This window comes from Mustela nivalis (assembly GCF_964662115.1).
Source record: "Mustela nivalis genome assembly, chromosome: 9".
Lineage (NCBI taxonomy): Eukaryota > Metazoa > Chordata > Mammalia > Carnivora > Mustelidae > Mustela > Mustela nivalis.
Genome location: NC_139028.1, coordinates 12,337,715 through 12,343,714, shown reverse-complemented (window position 1 = coordinate 12,343,714; position 6,000 = coordinate 12,337,715).

Below are 6,000 nucleotides of genomic sequence, written 5' to 3'. Positions count from 1 at the left end.
TCTGTCAAATAAATAAATAAAATTTAAAAAATCTTTATAAAAACTGATGAAAGTTTGGAATCTCTCTGCAGTAATTTTCAACTATCACAGTCTCTACTAGTAAAAAGGGCCTTTATTTCTTGATGATTTATTCGTATCTCTGGGCTCCAGAATGATCATCTAGGATAGGTCTCTGTGAAATACACAGTCACAGAATTTATTGCATCGTCAATGCTCTTCAAAAGTTTTCCCTTTCAAATTGGCAGTCTCCATTAAGAAACATTTTAATGATAAACAGTAAGACATGCTAGCCTTCCTATTAGTTATTTTCTATGTACTGAATGTTAGGGAGTTGATCATCACTTACACAACAATCATATATCATTATACTTACTATCCCGTGGTTTACCTCAGTGTTAGACTGGCCCCTGGATGCATTACACGAGTCAATAATTGCATATAGTTATATGTATTTTTGGTTTATAAATGAAAGCAATGACAGCAGGGAAAATGCAGCCCATTTCAATTTATTTAGGTTTTTCCACTACTATGGGAAGTTCTATCTGGAAGCATTATTAAGAGCATGGACTCTGGAGTAGTGTGGACATGTGTTAATAATTGTGTGGCCTTGTGCACATTGTTGTACTTACTAGGAGACAGGCATGGTGCAAGAAGATGGAAACTTTAAGGTGATTGGAGTTTCATGAAAGTGGAGGTGAAGCAAGAGTATCAGAAAGTCATGGATTTTAGACCAGTTTACGTGTGTCCTGTGTGCGGGCAAGTACCTGGTAACAAAGACCGGGTTGTGAATACTGGTCCTCCCTTTCCACATGTCCCTGTTGGCTTTTCTGTGGCAGACCTGATACTGTGCAATGATAATCTGGTAGAATATCAAATCGCCTTGGTGACTGGAGTTTGGCTAAACACAGAGTCTTTTTTTTTTTAATTCATTTTTTATTTTCAGCGTAACAGTATTCATTATTTTTGCACCACACCCAGTGCTCCATGCAATCCGTGCCTTCTCTAATACCCACCACCTGGTACCCTGACCTCCCACCCCCCCCGCCCCTTCAAAACCCTCAGATTGTTTTTCAGAGTCCATAGTCTCTCATGGTTCACCTCCCATTCCAATTTCCCCCAACCCCCTTCCCAGAGTCTTATTTGGGTCAAGGTGGGAGTTCACACTATTCTGTGTATGTACCCTCCTCAACATACAACTGGGCTTTCACTGCAGAATAGCAGTTTCTCAAGTTCTAATAAAATTTCCCACGCTTACTTGAATTTAACAAATTAATCATCTCTCTCTCTTTTTAAATATAACTCAAGGGAATGAGGAACAAGGCATTGTTGAGATGTATTATTAGCTGGCATAATTTTTTAGAATTTCTGTACAACAACACAAGGTGTTCATAATACTCAAAGGATCCCGCTTTTCTAGTAAGTAGGAAGTAAACTGCTCATTTTTAGACCTTACTTAAGTATTTCAAGCTATTATGGTCTGCTAAGATTCATCTTTAAATACTCTAAATGAGAATCAAATGGGCCAAATCAGCAAATCAGTGATTGAGGAATTTGAGGCCCACAGTAGCATATGGAATTCTATTAAAAGACAAAAACTATTTTTTCCAAAGGGTTTACTATAATTTAATCTTATGAATTATTCTTTGAATGCCTGTCTCTAGTAAGGCATATCCTCTGAATAGATTTTACATGGCAATGATGAAGTCATCTGGCTACTGACTTACCCGGCAGTTGGATTTGAAGTGTGCCTGGGCCCAAAAGGAGCTACACACACAGAAATGCAAACTATTTGGGGCAGTCGGGTGGCTTATCCGTTTCAGTGTCTGGCTCTTGATTTTGGCTCAGGTCATGATCCCAGTGTTGTGAGATCGAGCCCAGTGTTGGGCTCCACGCTGAGCAGGGAGCCTGCTTAATGTTCCCTCTCTCCCGCTTCCCCTCTCCCACCCTCTCTTACCTGTACGCTCTCTCTGTCTCTCTGAAAAAACAAAACAATACAAAGTGTTCAAAAATGGTTTCTGGTAAATAGAGTTCATTTAGTCGGAGCCAAGAAAATATGAAATAATTGGAAGTGCTTCTCTAAACTTTATCTACCATATAGATATGGTTTTTGAACAAACATTTTACTTTTTAAATGCATGGTAATTGAACAGAGTTGTATGGAATATTGTTAAAGTCATTTACTGGCAACATCTTAAGGGCTGAACTTCTGGAATCTTTGTAACAGGAAGGTAAAAGTAGTGAGGAGTGGGGATTGCTTGCTTTTTTGTGCTGAGCATTTGGTTTCCCTCTCCAGAAGAGTTTCTCCAGGAGCCACAATTTTTAAAACTCACCTATTTCACTGGAAAAATCTGGTTGATATTTCCTTAACCAAATGATCAAACTAAGCATTTCCACCATGATGGGATAAAATGGCTTCCTTTCCTCCAGTGAGTACATGGAAAAGCTTACAACATCATCCCTGTCATAGTCAGCAAAAAAAAAAAAAAAAAGTTTGACTTGGATCTCCTTGTAAGGAAACAGTCCAAATTTTGAGACACCCAAAAATGTGTGCTTCCTGGTTGAAACCTGGAGAAGAAAAAGGAAATAAGAAAACTCCAAAGGAACAATTGGCACAATTTTATTGGAGCAATTGGCAAAGTTTGAATAGGAACTGTATCTTAAATGCTAGTTCTTCACTAATGTTACATTTCCTGAGTGTAATCATTGCATTGCATTATGTAGGTGAATGCTTTGTTCTTTGGAGATGCTGCTGAAGTATTTAGGATGAAGCGTCAGAGTCTGTCAGCAGCTCTCAAGCGGTTGAGGGGGAAAATAATGTATACAGAGAGATAAACTAAATGAGGCAAAATGTTACAACTGGTGAATCTAAGGGAATAGCAAACAGGTATTTAATGTAGTATTCTTGTAACTCTTTTAAATGTGTGAAAATTTTCAAAATAAAAATTTGTATGTCTATAATGTCTATATGTAAAACAGGTATACAATCAGAGAGAAAGTTAGATGGGATAAATGAGATAGAGCGAGTCCAGTTGTTACCAATCGTATCAGATGCAATTCTCATTTTCATAATCAGTATTTTTTAATGCCATCTTTACTATCCAGATGAAATCCGTAGATAATATAACCCACCTAATATAAAATTTCAGAAATCGATAGAATGACCTTCTGTAACATAAAAGAGAACCTTTGTCCCCCTAGATTTCCAGAATTTCCCGTAGGGGGTGGTACTGCCCCTGATGTGAACACGTGGGTTCACTGTTTGCTACTGTAGCAGGGAGATTATCCTGAGACATCACTGTGACTAAAATATGACTGTGTCTGTTTGCTGAGTGGGATGAAGGCCCAGGAAGCATCAATCTGTATTACATTTATTTGCCTGAAGATAAGGAGGAGAATTCTTGGGTGCCTGAAATAGAGGTGCAGTATGGAAAGTCCTATAAGGGTATCTGTTGTCTCACTTGGTTCCTGTAGATTTTGTTTAAGCTCCATGGAGGAATAAATTTCTAGGTAAAAGCTAAAGAAGCTGGGTTTTTTTGTTTGTTTGTTTGTTTTGTACAGTTCCTTAGGAAGCTGTCAATGTGAGCATGTATTTGTGTTTCCATATGTTGACCACACAGCCGAATGCATTTTGTTTCCCTTAGTTCCTTAAAATTTATGCAATGGAGGAACTTTCTCCTATAACCCTGGGTGAAACTTGGACTGGCTTATAGCTCTCCTGATTAGTATTAGGTAACTAATATTTAGCAGCAAGTAACTCTTAATTGCCCTGATTCCATAGTTTGAAATGCTCAACCCAATATAGTAGAAAACTCTTCATTGTAAGGCACAGACTTCCTGTTCACAGTTAGGGCCAACAATGGGTGGGCCCCTACCCTCTCTGAGAGGGGAATGGTCAACTTCTCCTTGACCTTCCACCCCTCCTTCACTAGCTGCTTTTCCTACTGATTCCTCCTGATAGAGTTGGAATTTGCACTGGGAAAGAGGAACAGAGGGTAGGTAGTTTCAGTGAATAGGTCTCAAGGTGACTTTAGGCTTTTTGAGTCTTGCAGATGTAGAAAGTTGACTCTCCTAAGACTGCATTGATGGCATTTTGAAGGGTCCCTTGCTGGACTGTACTAACTGTTAAGTTGTGTAATGAACTCTGTTCCTTCATTGTCCCTTGCCTGTGAGCCCTAGTTTTCTGGTAGGCTTCAGGCTGGCTCTCTCTCCCACTGGGGCTTACATTTGGTCCGTGGAAAACGTTTATGAATTCGTTGACTCATAAAAGTGGGAGGACAGGGTAATCCCAAACAACTGCTTTTATGTTGTTCCCACCATTGGAGTGCCCAGCTGGTCCCATTGAAGTGAATGAGGCCCCATTAAGTTTTTTCAGGCAGGTGTCAACTTCAGAAAATACCTGTCAAGTTTCCTAAGTGATCCCACTGAAAGTCCTCTCGGGCTAGAGGTGAAGATTTAGAGTTGCACTTTGCCTCTCCCCTTTGGGGAATGGGTAGTTCTCACAATACTCTGTTGCTCTCTCTAAATATTTTCACAAATCTCTTTCTACTAGTTGGTACCTTGTGACATACCCGCTTTGGAATTTTATATCTGTTTTTTGATGGAACCTTTGCTGAAACTCCCAGTTGAACATTCCATTCTTCTTGGGTCCCCAGGTAACAGTGCAGTGGGACAAGCAGGCTAGATGTGGGAGAGTCAAGTTTAAATTTGACTTCTGATTCCACCACTTGTTTTGTGATCTTGGGCAAGTTACTTAACCTGTTAGTAAAATAAAGGTAATGTGTGCTAATGGGATTGTTGTAGGAAGAGAATGACATACTCTGCATAAATCATTTAAGCCGGGGCACAGTGAGTGCTCAATAATCCATGTACTTATGATTGGTGTCCTTTCCATGTATAGAGCAAAGAGCTGCTCTGATAGCTTCAGAGTTGGCAGATTTGAGAACATCAGAAGATATTTCCTTGAAATGTTTATTAGCATTCTTATGGGAGTATCCAGAACTGTAGCACCTTCCATGGCTTCATGGGTGGCAGATATCAGTGGGGTCTGGAGTCGAGGTGGTAAACTGGACTATCCCAGCACATGACTGAAAAAGTGATAAATTGGTGGTTTTTTGGGAAAGATTTTCTTTATTTGACAGATAGAGAGATCACAGGTAGGCAGAGAGGCAGGCAGAGTGAGAGGGGGAAGCAGGCTCCCTGCTGAGACCCCACGATCATGACCTGAACTGAAGGCAGAGGCTTAACCTGCTGAGCCAAACAGGTGTCCCAACAGCTAGATTTTTTAGAAGAAATCATTGATTCAGTAATTTCAGAGGCTTCAAAAACCATTTTCATACACAAAAGGCTTTTAAGTAATTCATTCCCATACTTTAATAAATATTACCTCAAAAATTTTTTCAGGTTGAGCAAGAAATGCACACACAAAAAATAGACAATGGGGGGTGCCTGACTGGCTCAGTTGGTAGAAAGTGTGACTCTTGATCTTGGAATCTGGGGTTCAAACCCTATGTTGGGTGTAGAGATTACTTTAAAAAATAATTAGTGAAAGGCTTAATGCAAAATATTATAAGGCAATGAAACTGTGAAAGTTAGAGGTTATGTCTAAGTAACTTTTTGAATTTTGTTTTTGAAACTTATGACATTAATTAAATATTTTTCTACTAGAAAATACAGAATGCTGTATAATATAAACTATTATTTACTTGATTAAAATCTGAGCTGTTTGAAGTAAAAATTACAGAGTAGGGGAATGAGTAAAGGGAGGAAATAAATCAACTTAAAATGATAATCTGGCACCAATAAATAGATAAATAATGAAATAAAATTATTAATGTGGTGTTCACAGACTTTCTGTTCTCCCCCAGCCCACACAGGAAATTATTATTTTCCTTGCCAGATTTCTACTTGCCCTTTAACTGCCAAATTATCTCCTGTATTTCGATGACACACAGTGAGGGGGCAGGCAGTGAAGAACGGGTCCAGTGAACCTGAAATAGGATG